General features: G+C 53.5%; 1 protein-coding gene across 3 annotated transcripts in view; it reads right to left on the bottom strand.

Moving 5' to 3' along the window:
* ATE1 (arginyltransferase 1) overlaps positions 1-14,375 on the bottom strand; it is a 103,835-nt gene that overhangs the window by 14,232 nt on the left and 75,228 nt on the right. The window lies entirely within an intron of this gene.

Below are 14,375 nucleotides of genomic sequence, written 5' to 3'. Positions count from 1 at the left end.
CTGGGAATATATCCCGGAGAAGCAAAAAGGTATAGGAGAAATGGCATCTGCACTTGACTGTTCATTGCAGCACTGTTTACAATAGCCAGAATCTGGAAAAAACCGGAGTGCCCAAGAATAGATGACTGGCTAAAGAAACTTTGGTACACCTACACAACGGCATACTATGCAGCTGTTAGAAAAGATGAAGTCATAAAATTTGCATATAAGTGGATCCACATGGAGAGTATCATGTTGAGAGAAATCAGTCAGAAAGAGAGAGACAGACATAGAAATATTGCACTCATCTGTGGAATATAAAGTAGCAGAATGGGAGACTAACACCCAAGTGTAGTAGAGATAAGGACCAGGAGGTCTGCCCCACAGCTTGGAAACTGGCCTCACATGATGGGGGAAAGGGCAGCTGAGATAGAGAAGGGAACACCAAGTAAAGGATGTTGGGAGGACCCGTTTGGGTTGAAAGATGTGTGTCGAAAGCAGAGTATAGACCAAGCATGATGACCACTCAATACCTCTATTGCAAACCACAATACCCAAAAGCAGAGAGAACAAAAAGGAATGCCCTGCCATAGAGGTGGGGTGGGGTGGTGGGGGATGGAGTGAGAGTGGTGGGAGGGATACTGGGAACATTGGTGGAGGAGAATGGGCAATGGTGGATGGGTGGGTAAATGATCACTGTATGACTGAAATGCAACCACGAAAGTTTTTAAGTTTGTAACTGTACCTCATGGTGATTCACTAATAAAAAATTAAAAAAAAAAAAGGAAGAAGAGGCTTCTTACAAACAGTACTGGAACAACTGACTATTCACAGACAAAAAGTTAAGGTTTGACATAAATGTAGCATGTTACATAAAAATATAACACAACAAGGGGCTGGCGCCATAGTGCAGTCGGGAGGGCATTTGCCTTATACGCGGCCGACCCGGATCCCACCCCTGGCACCGCATCTGGTCCCCTGAGCACCGCCAGGAGTAATTCCTGAGCGCAGAGCAGGGACTAGCCCCTAAGCACCGCTAGGTGTGGCCCCCAAACAAACAAACCACAGATTTATGAAAATATACAACCTTTATTTAGAATATAACAGAAAATCAGCGAAGCTGAGTGAAGAGCTTTTAAACATAATTTTAAAGCCATGATTCATTAAAAACCAAAAACCTGAACTAGTTTTGCTTTCAATTCCCTTTAAAGAATGAGGCTCAAAATAAATAAAAAACGAATAAATAAATAAACAAACAAACAAAAAGATGCTCAGCCTCCCTAGCCCTTACAGAAAGACAATTTAGGGTGATCATGACACCCCAGTGCCCACCTGATTAGGACAGATGAAATATAGAGAGTACCCACCCCATCTCGAAAAGAATGATGTGAGCTGCCAAATGAAAGGAATTCAACCCTTTAGCATGAGCTAATGAATCCAAGGTTGTCAGGTGCAAGAACGGCAAGAAAACAGCAAATTAGATCCCTCGGAAACCTTCGTCCAGGACTCCAACGAACGAAGGCCGTGTGACAGACAAGCATCTCTCTCCACCACCACCACCACGGGTGACTTTCCGGAACACCAAAGCAGCAAGGTCCCGCCTGGTGGAACCGAGTCACACCTGGCACACAGGCGCCCCTCCCGGAAGACAGGGAGAGCGAGCTGGATTCCGAGCGTATCCTGGGGCCCCTCGGCCGCCTCACGCTCCAGACTGGAGACATCGGGTTTCCTTTGAGTGCAAAGGCCGATAAACAGAGTTGATGGCCGTGCTAGGTTCCCAGGACAATTTACGCAAAAGAATTAGAGAAAATACGGGTTCGATTCCCAGCATCCCATATGGTCTCCTGAGCACCACCAGGAGTAATTCCTGAGTGCAAAGCTAGGAGTAACCCCTGAGCATTGCCGGGTGTGACCCAAAAAGAAAAAAAAAAAAAAACACTATACTTAAGGCAGAGAGCATTCTATCTTGGTATCAATAAACATTACAAAAAGATTTCCACAATCTAGCTAATACAGTGAACACATCCCTGCCCGTGAGTGGAGGGAACCCCTGTTACCGTATTTACGCAAACGACGACCGTGGTGTTCTCCCTCTTACCAGGAGCCGGGCCCTACCCTGACCGAAAGCTCCTGGAGGAGGAAGCTGATCTCTGTTTCTCTGCGCCCCTGTGCCCGGGTTCCACATTCCCTAGACACTGGGGGGACAGAGCCACCCAGAGCCCAGCGCCAAAGCATCCAGAGTATCGGTGGCTGGTGCTGATTGTAATCTCACACCCCGGATACAGGCAACAGGAGACCAATCTCGGGAGCAACTACTGGCTTTTATCAACTTTCTGGTTAATTAGTACCAGATGGGTATTACTCAGTGTCTGCTCTCAAGTTAAATCATTCTTGGACTATTTCCCTTCATTTCTGAGTGCGCTGTACGAATGGAAATTAATCAGCTTACGAGAGCCTAAATTTGCGCTAAATCTTTTCTCTGAAATCTTCCTACAACGCCCAGTAGTGACCCCACGACAAAAGGTAAGGAAAAGGGGGTAACTCATATCTCCTTCGAGCAGGCCTCCGGCTCCCTGGACGTGTCTGCCTGCCTCTCAGAAGCGGTGAATCCCAGGAACAGAGACGCCGTGTAGAAGATCCGAACGCTCCAGGTCTTAGAGTGACAGACAAAGCTCCACGGGTCAGTCACAGTAAGGACCCGGGCCCCACCCACACGGGCCTGGGAGCCGGAGTCGACTGCGTGGGCAGGACTGACGGACACTTTGGGGGCGGGGGCGACAGACTGCTGTTTTGCTCAAAAGTCTTGTTGGCGACTAGCCCCCGAATCAGCGGCACGACCAGGGGTTTGGAGTCGGGAGAGGAACAGGTCACACACTCCCACCAGGCGAGCTCCGCTCTCCCTAGCGATCCACAGGGCGTTCGAGGCACTTCACTTGCGTCTGCTGGAGTGCTACACGCAGGGTCACGCAACAGGTAATAGAACATGTTTGCTACACGCAGAGTAACGCGGCCAGACACCAGGTTGGGTATTCTGGTTTAACCTTCCTTAGACTCTTCCACGGGCTTTCTTCACGTGCACACATGCGGCGTGGGTGTGTGTGCACACGTGTGCATGTGTGTGTGCACACACACGTGTGCGTGCTCCCTGCCTCTAGCACTGTTCCACAGACCTGCAGAGTCATGCTCTGCTTGCTGTGTGACTCGAATTCACACATGACGGGATCTATCTGCCACCTACTCGTCTGACTCAAGTCTGCCGAAGGGGGCGGAAGCCCCTGACTTTCCCTTTCCCCCCTTCACGCTGCATCTACGTGTCTACTCTGCAGCAGGACACAGAACAAGGGACAGGTGTGACCTCTTTGTCCCTAAAAGCGAGCCCAATTCAGCGGGGTGGAAGCCTGCATCCCTACCCCGGACAGTGGGGCAGGGGCCACGCCCGACCCCATCAGCCCAGAGGGTCCCGTCTCCACCTCGCTCAGACACACGACTTATTCACGAGACTCTAAATGTTGAGGCTTGTGAAAGCAAATTCCATTTTTGCCTTAAATTAAAAATGAATCTCTAACACCCTTCCTCTTACACCCCGCGGGCTTCTTCCTGCCTCCTGACCTTCCCGGGGCGCCACCGTCAAAGTGCAGACTCAGAAGGTCTGTCACAGAGCAGCTGCTGAGTTCTCTCCAGCCAAACACGTTCTGTTACCTGTTGCTTAAGCCCTCAACTGGTCCTGGATGCATTGTGAAATGAAAGTCGTCACACACTGTAACTGAGCCAGGCTCCAGAAACCTGGTTTTTTTTTTCACCCAGGCACACTCGCTTCGAATTTTGAAGTGACTTGCTTGCAAAACGACTTTCAAACATGGGGAGTTACGAAAGAAAGGGCTGCTACTACAGTTTAAGGGTGGGATTACGTTCCAGAGTGAACTCTGTGACCACTGGCAAGTTTGGAAAGGGCAAAAGAAAGGGAACGAACAGTCTCTTCCAGACGACTTTCTCTTGCCGTCTTAAATGCGGTTTCACTGCTTTATGAAAAGGTTTAAAAATCTTGTTTGTAGGGGCTGGAGTGATAGCACAGTGGGGAGGGCGTTTGCCTTGCACGCGGCCGACCCGGGTTCGAATCCCAGCATCCCATATGGTCCCCTGAGCACGGCCAGGGGTGATTCCTGAGTACAGAGCCAGGAGTAACCCCTGTGCATCGCCAGGTGTGACCCAAAAAGCAAAAAAAAAAAAAAAAAATCTAGCTGACTGGGACTGAAGCAATAACACAGCAGGTAGGGCATCTGCCTTGCATGTGGCCTACCCGGGTTCGATTCCCAGCATTCCATATGGTCCCCAAGCATCGCCAGGGGTAATTCCCGAGTGCAAGTGCGAGCCAGCAGTAACCCCTGAGCATCACTGGGTGTGACCCAAAAAGAAAACAAAAATCTAGCTAATCCCATCGCAAAAGAGCCTTTGTTTTGTTAAATGGTGCACAAATTCAATGTGAATTTGACAACAGGGTGTCTTTGTCACTGGCATCCAGTCCAGTTGCTCATCGATTTGTTCGAGCGGGTACCAGTAACGTCTCTCATGGAGAGACTTATTGTTACTGTTTTTGGCATATCCAATACACACGGGTAGCTTGCCGGGCTCTCCGAGAGGAGCAGAGGAATCGAACTCAGGTCGGCCGCGTGAAAGGCGAAAGCCCAACCGCTGTGCTACAAATAAAAATTATTACAGATGTAGTTCCAGGGTTAGGGAAGTGGGTCCAGGGATGGGAGCACAGACCCAAATGTGGGAGGTCCTAAATTCACCCCCACACACACACCTGTTCCCCTTCCCCAGCACTTCTGTGTGGGGCAGAGGGCTAGTAAGACGGGCAGGGCACCTTTCTTGCACATGCCACCCCGTATGTCCTCCTGGGCCCTGCCAGATGCGATCCCCGAGCACAGAGCCAGGAGTAAGCCCTCAGCACAGTTGGGTATGACCCCAAAAAAACAAAATAAACAACAACATATACAAAAATATAAATATATTATATATATATATTTCAGTTATAACTGAAATATATATGAAACTGAAATATATATGAAAGTCACAACAGATACCACGTGACTTCCATTTTCCCATGAGACTTCTCTGAAACATGACTTTCTACACGCACCCCGACCTCGCCATCCCCCGTCCCTGGGGGAAACCGAGCCCCTGACCACTGGGTAACGTCCAGGACAGACAAGTCTTCACCCAGAGTCTGGGCCAGGGATAAAACTCTCCCCAAAGGCAGACACATCTGGAAAAATCCAACATTTGGTAGATAAAAATAGCCACGCTGCAAACAAAAAGCAAAAAAATCTATTTTAAGAATAAAGCATAAGACTGCATAGTTCCCTAAAAAGAAAAAGAAAAAAACAAAAGGATGATAAACAATGATGTATTGTGCGAAACCACAGGACAGACTGGTTGGAGCCGGCCAGGCCTCAGCGACACAGCGACTTAGGGACATCATCTCTGATAGAAAAGACCGATCAAACTGCGGCATGAAATTAAAGCATGAAAAAAAATATCACTTCAATTTGGGCGCTCCCAACTGGCCCTGGGGGGTCCACAGGGCCCCTGCGACTCCTGACCCCCGGGGCCGGCAGCTCCGGTGAGGCCCCAGAAGGAGGTGCTGCTCGGGGCCTGCAGTTTGGGGGTCCTCCGGGAGGCCCCCGTGATGCTCAGAGAGGACCAGGTTGCATTGCGGGTCCCACCATGGCCAGCTGTGGGCAAGGCAGGGCCCTGAGCCCTGGTGCTACTTCTAGGGCCCCGAAATATTAAAATATTTTATTTTTTTTGGCTTTTTGGGTCACACCTGGCGATGCACAGGGGTTACTCCTGGCTCTGCACTCAAGAATTACTCCTGGCAGTGCTCAGGGGACCCTATGGGATGCTGGGAATTGAACCTGGGTCGGCCGCGTGCAAGGCAAACGCCCTCCCCGCTGTGCTATTGCTCCAGCCCCAATATTAAAATCTTGACCGAGCTCCATTGTACCCATTTTGTCTGTTTGGAGGGTTTGGTCACACCCTGCGGTTCTCGGCTTGCTCCTAGATTTGTGCTCAGAATCTCCCCACGGGGCACAGGGAGCACCTGGGGCTAACCCTGTCAGCGGAGTTTTAAAAATCTGTTTCCAGTCGTCTGCTGCTAGTATAGAAAAATACAGTCTTTTGTGTGCATTAAGCTCGCATCTGCCACTCAGCTAAAATCCACTTATTAGCTCCAGTAGCTGCTACGCAGACTTTTGAAAATTTTCTCTATCATAATTTTTCTCTCCAACAGGAAATGCGTGATTAACTAATTTAGATTTGTGATTTCAAATTAAATTTAGGTTTATTATGTTTATAAATCTATTAATTTTTTAAGAGTACTGCATCAAACCAGAGAGTTAAGAAGAAAAGTGAGTGCGCCGCATTCATAAAAGCTTTAGACTGTTCAGAGAAAATTAATTAGTATTTTGCAAATGCAATCAAACTATTCAAAAGTTCCTTGAAATGATTGCTACATTTTACAAAACTTAAACATGAAAAAAATCAGATTTGTAATGTGAACTGAAAAGCTTAAAGAATAAACAGATGTTGCTACACAGATTCTTTTTGTTTGTTTGTTTGGGGGGGGGGTCACACCCAGCAATGCTCAGGGGTTACCCCTGGCTCGGCACTCAGAAATTACTCCTGGCGGTGCTCAGGGGACCATATGGGATGCTGGGAGTCGAACCCGGGTCGGCCGCGTGCAAGGCAAACGCCCTACCCGCTGTGCTATCGCTCCAGCCCCTACACAGATTCTTAATACAATGAATAGAAATGTTTAAAAACCCAAGCACACTTTGAAGCGGCCCTTTCTGCAAATAAAAACCAGGCTCCCAGGCACCCCAAGCTTGCGATACCTGTATGCTGACCGTTTTGAAAACCTGAGACACATTTTTAAAAGCTGAAATAAACCAGTGTCCTTAAAACTCTGAGGTCGAGAAATCCACTTAGTGGGGCGGACACCCAGTCCCGGGCCCTCCAGCCCAGGCTGCCCTTCAGACCCCCGCTCCTCTGGGAAACGGTCTTTCTTGCTTCTCCCTTCTCTTCCACTATTATTATTATTATTACTGTTGTTGTTATTATTATTATTATCACAGCAGGTAGGGCATTTGCCTTGCATGCGGCCAACCTGGGTTGGATTCCTCCACCCCTCTCAGAGGGCCCGGCAAGCTACCAAGAGTATCCCGCCCGCACGGCAGAGCCAAAAACAGTAACACAAGTCTCCCCATGGAGACGTTACTGGTGCCGGCTCGAGCAAATGATGAGCAATGAGATGACAGTGCTACAGTGATTATTATTATTATTATCTGTGGGGGAGCACACCTGGTGGTGCTCAGGGATCACTCCTGGCTCTGCAGTGCTCAGGGGGCCATCGGGGAGTGCCAGGGATTGAACCTGGGCTGGCCACACCCAAGGCATTTCCCTGGCCCTTCTGTGGCTTCCGTGCCCCACCCCTTGAGCCGCCTGTGACCCTTCGCTCACTAAGGGGCCGGCTCCTGCGGCAGTGGGGGCAGGGGAGGTTTCTGTCCGGGGCACCTCCCCCTCCCGACCCCTCCCAGCCCAGCAGTGCTCAGGGCTTCTGTGGCGCGGGGACTGAATCTGGGCCCGCTGCTGTCCTGTCGCTCCGCCCCCCTCCCCCCCCAGACCCCGCTGTCCACCGGCCTCTGCGGGACACCTGGCTGGACTCCGAGCACCCGTGGCTGGAGTCTCCTCCGAGTCCCCAAAGGCCTGAGCTCTCGGGGAAGCGTCCAGAGTCTCAGACCGCTCTGTCCCCGCTGCCCGCTGCCCGTCCGCGGCTCCACGGCCCAGCGTGGTCCAGGTTTCTGCTCAGACCACGGGACGCAAGCCCCCACCCCTGCTGTAACCAACTCCTTCCCTCTGCCACATGGGCCGCAGGAGGGACGGGTCTGCTGATGTCACTCGCCCCAGGGCTCCTCAAACCCTTTCATGGCCTTCCAGTGCTTCCAGGAAAGGTTCCAACCCCCTCCGAGGGGGTGCACGGGGCCCTTCCCTAACCCCCCTCTCCCCGTGCCCCGCCTCCCGCCTGCTGGCACTTCTTCTCGTTAATTCTAACCTGGACCCCTCCGTGCCCGCAGCTTTCCCGCCCTCCCAGCCCACCCCCGTCTGGGCCGCGGACACTCCCAGCTCCCGAGAGGACCGACTGACTCTCCTCCCGCCTCCCCGGCCACTGTCACCCCGAGCCGCGCACCGGGCTGGGGCCGAGCATAGCGCCCGAGGTGAGTAAATGAAACCACATGTTCTTCAGATTTATAGTTCCAACTCCTGGGTGGTTCCCCCAACCGCTCCCATTTTTCCCCCAGCGTTCGCTACCGTCATGAGGAGTCAGAGACAGTCCCGAGGCGAGGGCGCTCGCCCTGCACACGGCCGACCTGGGTGTGCTCCCCGGCACCCCGCAGGGGGCCCCCAGTCCCGCCAGGAGCTGCCCCTGAGCACGGCCGGGTGTGGGCCATCCCCGCCGCCCCCCAGAGAGTCTTTCCTCTCACAGCTGGCCCTTGGCCCCTGCCCCGTGCCGACGGCATGTGGGCAGACACGAGAGACACAGCACCCGGGTACCGTCAGGGCACCAGGGGTGCAGAGAGAGAGAACAGAGACCAAAGCTGGTCTCCGCCCACCCGCCCTGAGCCCGCCTGAGACAGCCCTGTGGGGGGCGGTGGGGGGGAGGGGTGGAGGTTCTTTCTTTGGTCCTTCGGGGGCCATTCTGGAACACACCCCAAAAGCTTTCTCAGCAAGACTGAGCTCTGCCCTCTGATGCTCAGTGGGAACACCACCTCCTCCTCCTCCTCCTCCTCCTCCTCCTCCTCCTCCTCCTCCTCCTCTTCCTCCTCCTCCTCCTCCTCTTCCTCTTCCTCCTCCTCCTCCTCCTCCTCCCCCTCCTCCTCCTCCTCCTCCTCCTCCCCCTCCTCTCCCTCCTCCTCCTCCTCCTCCTCCTCCTCCGTTCACCCCCGGCCCCCACTCCTGCTCCCCCAAACCTTTTCCAAATAAGTAACTTGAAGGCAAGCCCAAAGTTTTCGGATCTGGCTTTGAAGGCAGCCTGAGCTTTGGCACTAGAAGTGCCCAGACTTTCACCCTTTTCTCTTTACTGGGGGTGTGGGGGGGGTGGCCTCCCAAGCAGCGCTCAGGAAGACGGGGGTCACTGCCGCCCACACCCACCCAAAGGGCCGAGGGCTCCATGCTGGGCCTGGCAGTGCTGGGGGGCGGGGGTGCACCGGGGCTATCCCTGGAGATGGATCCGCCTGCGTATGCTGAGAAGGTGCCTTTAATTCTCCCTCGACTGTCAACACGGCCTTCCCAGCCTCAGACACTTTTCATTTTATTACCAGCGAACATTCCACAGAAGCATAAACAAGTCAAGTCCCCCCTAAATGATCTCCATTTCAAACAAATGGCAGCACGGAAAATACATTTTCTTTCATGCACATGTTTTGCTTGCCTGACATGAAAGAACACCCATAAAATAAACAGGCCTCCTGCCTCATGTCGCAGCCTGCCCATGTTTCGGCGCGGCGGCCGAGCGCTGCCCTCCCCAGGAGGCCGTGCAGACAGCCCCAGGAGGCCTTGCAAAGGCACCGCGCTGCCGGTGCTGGGTGTGCCGGGCCCGAGGAGCCTCCGCGCCGCCCTGTCTCTGAGCGTCCCCCTCCAACAGGCGGCGGGGACTGTGCTGGATCTGTCGGGCGCTGCAGGCTCTGACACAGGATCAAAGCTGGCCTTGGGCGTATTTCTTTTTTTTTTTTCTTTTTTGGGTCACACCCAGCGATGCTCAGGGGTTACTCCTGGCTCTTCACTCAGGAATTACTCCTGGCGATGCTTGGGAGACCATATGGGATGCCGGGGATCGAACCCGGGTTGGCCGCATGCAAGGCAAACGCCCTCCCCGCTGTGCTATCGCTCCAGCCCCTAAATAACTTTTTAATTTCATGGTGACTGAATTTTTAAAAAGAGACATGTAGAATGATCCCATTGCTCATCAATTCGTTCGAGCAGGCACCAGTAACATCTCCACTGTGAGATTTGTTGCTACTGTATTTGGCATATCCAATACGCCACAGGTAGCTTGCCAGGCTCTGCCGTGCAGGCGAGATACTCTCGGTAGCTTGCTGGGCTCTCCGAGAGGGACGGAGGAATCGAACACGGGTTGGCCGCGTAAAAGGCGAATGCCCTACCTCTATGCTATCATTCCAGCCCTTGGGCATATTTATTTGCGAAGCTGGTTACTGCAGAGCCACAGAGGGAGCCCCAAACTCTTGCTGACCACTCGCCAGGGAGGGACGTGCCCCGTCGCCTTCAGACTAGCTGCGGGCTGCGAGCTTGATGCTGCTGCAGGATACACCACCTTGCTGCCCTTCGCTAGTCTGGCCAGCCAGCATCAAAGGGGACTGAATTTATTAAGACTAAGGAAAACTTAAAGATTCTCTACATTTATGCCGCTTCCTGGATCTGCCTTAGTTGTAACAATTTTTTTTTTTTTTTTTTTTGCTTTTTGGGTCACACCTGGCGATGCACAGGGGTTACTCCTGGCTCTGCACTCAGGAATTACTCCTGGCAGTGCTCAGAGGACCCTATGGGATGCTGGGAATCGAACCCGGGTCAGCCGCATGCAAGGCAAATGCCCTACCACTATACTAGCGCTCCAGCCCCAACATATCTAAATTTGTGTGTGTTTGTTTTGGTTTGGGGTCATGCGGGCAGTGCGCAGGGCTGACTCCGGGCTCTGCACTCAGGCACCGCTCCTGGTGGGGTTGGGGGACCATCAGGGATGCTGAGGATCGACCCAGGGTCAGCGGTGTGCGGACTATCGCTCCAGCTCCACAAAATCTGAATTAGCTAAGAACAGGTTACGTGGAGGGTGGGTACGTGGCTCAAGCGGTAGAGCCCCACGACAATTAAAAAATGACGACAAGTTACTTGAACCCGTGGAGAACACCCAGGCTCCTGGCATTTCAGTGCTTCTGGAACAATCAAATGTCTTGACTTTGATTCTAATAAAACACCCCCCTACGGGGACTCTGGGACTCCCCCCCCCATGTTCCAAAGCACCTGAACACGCCTTCACGGAGCAGCCGTGAAGATGCCACAGGCGAGAAACAGCATCTATGGCCATTTGTGACGCATCAGAACATTCCTGAGGGCGCAGAGGACATGGAGTGACAATCACTGATTGCAGGTGACACTACAACAGGGCTTATCTATTTCTAGATTTTTCTGAATTCCCAAGAGAAAGCAATAGGAGAAATAGCCTTATAGAGCCTGTTTTTCTAACCCATTAAGAATCATTTCAGGGTTTGGGGCTGGAGCAACAGCACAGCGGGGAGGGCGTTTGCCTTGCACCCGGCCGACCCGGGTTCGATTCCCAGCATCCCATATGGTCCCCTGAGCACCGGCGCCAGGGGTAATTCCTGAGTTCAGAGCCAGGAGTGACTCCTGTGCATAGCCGGTATAACCCAAAAAGCAAAAAAAAAAGGTATAAACTGGAATTGAAAGGACTAAATGGAGAACAGACATAGACAACTGCTGGCATTGACCTTTACTGACTCTAAGTTTCACCCCGGGAAGAAATGCAAGTGTGAAATGTAAGGCCTCGTCCTGGGCAGATACCGGAGGGCAGAATCCTGTGTGTGTTGGCTCTGCTGCCTGGAATCCTCGTTGGAAGGCCATCAGAGCAGGGACCCTGGGCCTCTGCTGTCACCCCCAATCCACAGACACACCGTGCTCGCTCTCAGATGAGAACAAGCACCTCAGGAAACAAACCAAGCGGGAGAAGATGACAATAACACTTAAAAGTGAAAATACTAAACGGGCAGGAAGAATCTGCCGACAAAGACCAGGAGACCGTCGGGCCGAGTAGGGCACTCGCCTTGCACGTGGCCGGTCCAGGTTCAGTCCCCGGCACCCCATACGGTTCCCCAAGCCCCGGCAGGAGAGATCCCCGAGCACAGAGCCAGGAAAAAGCCCTGAGCACCACCAGGCGCGGCCCCCAAAACCCAACCACCCCCACCCCAGAGGAAAGAAAAGCCCTGGTGACCGCCTCCCTGCCCTTCCATAACCAAACAACCGGCTCCAACCACCAGCCAAATCCCCAAAGACACTTTCTCACTCCGACACCCCTTTCCTCTGCTCGACACCCACAGCTCCTCTGCCAGGCACCCGCCCACCTCCTCTGCTGGCACCGACCATGCCCGCTCGCTGAGAGCTCCCCACGACAGTGCTCCTCCTCCAGCTTCCTGGATGAGACCCACCTCAAAGTCGCCGGAGTCCCTGCCACAGCCGCTTGCTCAGCCCCCGGGCATGCCGGGACACTCGCTCTGTCCTTGGGCACTGCTGCCCAGCGCGGCACCGAGGGACCATGGGGAAGTGACCCGGGCTAGGGGAAGCGGGACCAGCCCCTTCTTCGTACAGACCACCTCGGCCGGACGGGCCTTCTTCCGAGTCTGCGGGAGCAGCGGGCGCTGACGCCAGAAGAAAGGCCGGGCCAGGCCCACACGAGGTGAGACTGGGGCGGTACGAGACCCTCGCAGGCGTGCAGGGCTTTGGGGGGCCCCACCGGGGAGAGCCTCTCTGCCTGGACTCACAGTGTCTGCACCTGCCGGCGAGAGCCACGGCGGGCCACAGGGGCCCCGTCCCGCAGACGAGGGAGCCACGGGGTCACAACCAAGTGCCGCCGTGTTCACAGCAAACTCAAATTCAATCCCTGAATAACCCAGCCCGGCCACCTCGGGGACCCTGGGGGAGGCGCTGTGGGCGCGGCACTGGGAGAAGAAACCAACGACGCGTCTGACACTGAAGTCCTTTGCTCCTCTGCAATACTGAGAATAACTCTGCCACAGTGACAGGGCGACGGCTGAGCTGAAATTACTTTAAAATTTGATTACAGGGGCTGGAGCCATAGCACAGCGGGGAGGGCGTTTGCCTTGCACGCGGCCAACCCGGGTTCAATTCCCAGCATCCCATAGGGTCCCCAAGCACCGCCAGGAGTGATTCCTGAGTGCAGAGCCAGGAGTGACCCCTGTGCATCACCGGGTGTGACCCAAAAACAAAAAAACAAACAAACAAAAAAATTTGATGACAAACAAGTATTAGCTGCCACTTCTACAACTAGTATTTCCAATGTTAAAATATTCCATTATGTTTGGAGGATGAACCCGGGGGTTTGGTTGTTGTTTTAAAGAAGCCTAGAACTGACACCTATAAATACGTCTAGAACTGACACCGAGGGCGCTTGGTGGTTCACGGGGCACCTCCCACCCCTCCAGAATACACAGGATGGAGGGAAAACAAGAGAAGCATGGTGATTCCTTTGTTTTTATAGTTGATGAATCTGGAAAAGTAAAGAGTAAAAGGAGAGCCTAACAGATCAGCAATGCGGGCCCGGAGCAAGACAGCAGCAGGGAGGGCGCTTGCCTTGCACACAGGCAACCTGGGTTCGAGTCCTGGCTATGAGCACTGCCAGGGGTAATTCCCGAGTGCAGAGCCGGGAGGAGCCTCCAAGCGCTACTGAATGTGAACCCCAAAACAAACAGAAATGTAGCAACCAAGAATTACTGCTACAGGACAGGACTGTGAGCTATTTTCATCCTCATGGGACTGGCCTTATGCCCTCTAGAGAGCAGAGGGCAAGCTCCCTACTCACGCTCTTAACCGTGTTTTTTAATAGTTTAAGCAGGGGTCTAGGGATGCAGCCCAAAGGCAGAGCATGACTGACCCCTGGAAGGCCGAGTCCCGGACCCCCGTCTCCCCTCCCGCCAGGGCCCCATCATGGTGGGGCCAGGGGAAATCACCTAGAACTTCTCTCTTTGGAGCAGGCAGTGGGACGAAATTAGCCCAACAAAAGGCCTATTTATGAACCAAGGGTATCTTTGGCACTTCTGGGGTCCTGCAGTATGCGGGCCCATTGTTCCACTGACTTCCTAGCAGGGCAAACAATGATCGACCCCACCCACCAGAATGGGGCGGGGGCACCCCCCCAACACACACACACACACACACACACATACACACAGGAGGAGACCAACGGTCAGGAGGAATAGGGTTTTCAGAGCCTTACAGCAGTTCAGTGTAAGAGGAAATGTGGTTTTTTCTCACAAGTGGCCACTGACTCACAGAACCCGGGGTCATCAGCAGAGCCGTCTCCAGAGCAACTTAACTACAGACCAGCTGGGCGGAGAAGCAAGCGGGAGGGGAAACAGCACCGCACAGACCCGGTGTTTTCTCGGAGTGGGTGAGGGGCGCGTGAGAGCAAAGATCTTCTCACCAGCTGCCCCTGCCAGCCCCAAGGGCCGTGTCTCACAGCACGCCCGGTGCCCGCCGGCAGGTGACTGCATTTTCATTTCCGAAAGCCACAG

This window comes from Sorex araneus, chromosome 11 (assembly GCF_027595985.1).
Source record: "Sorex araneus isolate mSorAra2 chromosome 11, mSorAra2.pri, whole genome shotgun sequence".
Classification (NCBI taxonomy): Eukaryota; Metazoa; Chordata; class Mammalia; order Eulipotyphla; family Soricidae; genus Sorex; species Sorex araneus.
The sequence above is the reverse complement of the archived record's forward strand: the minus strand, read 5'-3'. Positions and strand labels throughout refer to the sequence as shown.